Raw genomic sequence first — 3636 nt, 5'->3', positions numbered from 1 at the left:
TATTAATATTCACCTATTTCCGGTATTTTACATTTTCTTTCTTGCTTTTCATATTGCATTTTATTTCTTATCTTTGATTCTTCATTTTATAATTTTTTTTCATGAATATCCATGAGCACTAACATGTCAAGCAGGCCCATGAGAAATTTTTCTACACCCTTTTCTGCAAGATTTTTATCTCCCATTGTGCAACCTCAAATTGAAGCAGAAAGTTTCCAACTAGACCCAGAGTTAATTTTTATGATACAAGGTCACAAATTTGGAGGAGAAGTATCAGAAAGTCCTTATCTGCATCTTGAAACATTTTTAGAGATTTGTGATATGGTGAAATGTGAAGGAGTGTCAGCAGATGCAGTTCGATTGATGGCATTTCCTTTCAGTATCAAGGATAAATCAAGGACTTGGTTATATTCTCTCCATCCTTAAAGTATCACAAGTTGGGAGCAATTGGAGAAGCAATTTTTGAATCATTTTTTCCCTCCAAGCAAAACAGTGTATATGAGGAATTGCATAACAAATTTTGCTCAGACATATGGAGAATCATTGTTTGAAGCATGGGATAGATTCAATAGTCTTCAAAGACAGTGGCCACATCATGGTTTTGAAAAATGGTTGATTCAGCACATATTCTATGGGGGAATTTCTTTCTCATACAAGAGTTTATTGGATTCATCAGCTGGATGTTCTTTTATGGACAAAAGTGTAGATGAAGCATATATGTTAATTGATCAAGTGACATTGAACCTCCATGAATGGTCAAACATAAGTTCGATGAAATTTCCCTCAAACATTCAAGGAGTGCAAGCCATAAATGATATAGAGCCTATCAAACAAATTGTAACTCAACCATCTATGAGTTTTGAAAATCACAAGTCACAGAACGGGGAGTTCAAACATTTAGGGGCAAAGATTGAAAATATTGTTTCAAATTGGTTTAAAGAAGATCCCCCTCCTTCGCAGACAAGATCTAGTGAAAAGTGTGATGATGTTGGGTTGAGAATTGAAAAAAATCATGAAGAACTTCTGAAGAAGGACATGTTTAGAATTGAGGAGAAGAACAATAGAAGACCACATGAACTCAGTTCCATTATTCCAGGAGGTTCACAAATGCCACAAGTACCTTTACCTCAACGATTGATCATACCAAGACTAGATAAGCAAGTTGAATCTCCTCCACAAGATAAAAGGGAATATGGGAAATTAGAAGTACCTTTCCAAAGACCTTCACTAAGGGTTCCTTTTCCACAAAGGTTAGTGGGGGTCAATGAGAACTATGACTTTAAAAAATTTTGTGACACTGTAAGGTTGAGTGCAGATTTTTGAATTTTTATAAAGATGAAGACTCTTCAGATGAGGATTATGAAGATAAAGCAGTGGTAAATAAGTTTTCAAATCTATCTCCAAATTTTGCAGGGTGTTGTAGTGACATTAAATTTTCAGATGATGAATATGATGTGATAGATCAATTTAAAACTGCAAGTGAAGTTATTGACCCTCCTATAGTTGATTCTCCTATTGAGGATATTGAGGTGGGTTTGTTTTTTGATGTTTGTGTTGATGATGTTGATATGGAACAATGTGTAGGGAGTTGTGTTGTGGAAGCAGCATCTCAAGAATCACCTCCTTTGTCCACACAATCCTTAGATGTTGTAAGAGTTGCAAGGATTGAGCATGTTGTGGACCAATGTGTAGGGACTCATGTAGATATGGTTGAGTCTCAAGAATCACCATCTTTAATATCTCCAACACCTGAGCTTGAGCCAGAACCATCATTTGATTCAGAGGAAATCACATCCACATGTTTAGAAATATCAGGTATTTCTCAGCAACGCAAGGTTAGTACTTCTTGTGATCTTTTGAAAAATTTTATAGAGGTACCTATCATTGACTTTGTTGGATGTGATTCAGTTTTTATTTCTTATTCTACTTATCTTAATATGGTTATGGCTCTATCTTATCTAATATGTTTGTGGGAGATTTGTACTTTTTTTTGCATGTGCATATTTCACTAGGGCTAATGATTGGAAGCTCAATCTGAACCATCTTCGACCACCAGAAAAAACTTTTAAGAAGACGAAGATAGAGAGAGTTATACTTTACTTTGTAGCTCCATTGATGAAAGCTCTCTCCATAACAAGAACCCCTAGTAGGAGGGTTCTAATATATCTTACCCCTCCAAGAGCGAGATTTAGATGAATCTAATGAGGTGGTAGAGCTAATCACCTTAAACAAGCGCTTCTTGGGAGGCAACCCAAGTTCATTTCCCTTATTTTCTTTTATGTCTTTAATTCTGAGTTTATAATAAATCATACCCTCTACTTAATTTTTCTTGTCTATCTTTTTCTTTTTGTAGAATTCAAAGTTGTGGAGGAATATGAGCATTGGATGGAGGAGTATCTTTAAAAACATGAATGTCAACCATTTGGAGCTCATCACTTGGTAACTTCTCTTAAAATCTCCTCCACATTGTTTTTAGTTTTCATTGGGACAATGAAATGTTTAAGTCTGGGGGAATGCATTAGATGCATTTGATTTGCTTTGTTTGTTTTTGTTTTTGCTTATGTCTTGCATTGTTTTGATTTTTTGTGGCATACATCTTGAGAACATCAAACTCCATTTTTATGTTTTCTTATCTTAAAGAAAATTGTTAGCACGTTCATTATCTAGATTAATGATGTTTTAAGTGATGCTAGTAGTATGCTTAATGTACCTCTTTTCTCTATCTTGGGTAGCATGACATAAGATAAGTATCTTACGGAGATGAGTTTTAGTTTTGGCTTGATCTTAAGAATCTTATCTTCACTTCACTATACTTGATGCTTGGATTGTTGATATCATTGAAATAGTTATGATTCATCTTGTTTGTTTAGTATTTGGTTTCTATGGTGATTTCTCAAACTTCATTTTGGTTACTGGATAAGGCTCAAATCATAAGCTCATTTGGAAAAATTAAAATATCCCAACATTTGTGCTAAAAATACATTTGTGAATAAGTATTGCACAATGCAAATACTTATGAAAAAAAAGAGTGTGAAAAATAGAAAAAAAAAAGTTAATAAGGGATATAAAAAACAGTTGTCGTGAGTGAAATCTAACAAGTCACCCCTTTGAGACCGAGTTATGTTACTAGGGAAATAACTGCTTAGCTTCTCTTGAGATTGAGAACGCCTTTGAGACCTTGGGTTGATTGAGAAAGATGAACCAAGTGTGTGGTAAGTAAGTGTCTATCACTGGTTACTTGTCTATCACTGGAAACATTAGGAATTCAAATTTGATGACGACTTGACTAGGATATAGATTGAAACTTGAAGAGTTTTGGGTTACTTTGCACTGTGCACAAGAGACTTATGCTTGAGCCATACTTAACTTGTTTCCATGATCATGCTTATTGATGAAACTTTTTGATAGAGTTAGGAGAATGTATTAGGGATATGAGAGCATTGTAGAACATATGAATTTAGATTGCAGCATTTTGCTTGAGGACAAGCAAGGGTTTAAGTCTAGGGGTGTGATGTGCGTAGATTATATACACTTTTATACATACTTTGACGCACATCTACTTGTACTTCATGCGCATAATCTATGTTTATTACACCCTATTTCATTATAATGTCATACTTCCATTATATTTTGTTC

At 34.5% G+C, this 3636-nt stretch overlaps 1 non-coding gene across 1 annotated transcript; it reads right to left on the bottom strand.

The window, feature by feature from the left end:
- Nucleotides 1-496: 496 nt before the first annotated feature.
- Nucleotides 497-602, bottom strand: LOC122030636. Its single transcript, XR_006125509.1, has one exon. It is a non-coding gene; the product is annotated as a small nucleolar RNA R71 (small nucleolar RNA).
- Between the last annotated feature and the right edge of the window lie 3034 nt (nt 603-3636).

The sequence above is a fragment of the Zingiber officinale genome, chromosome 10B, assembly GCF_018446385.1.
Source record: "Zingiber officinale cultivar Zhangliang chromosome 10B, Zo_v1.1, whole genome shotgun sequence".
NCBI classification, from domain to species: domain Eukaryota; kingdom Viridiplantae; phylum Streptophyta; class Magnoliopsida; order Zingiberales; family Zingiberaceae; genus Zingiber; species Zingiber officinale.
This window is presented reverse-complemented; position numbering and strand designations above follow the sequence as displayed.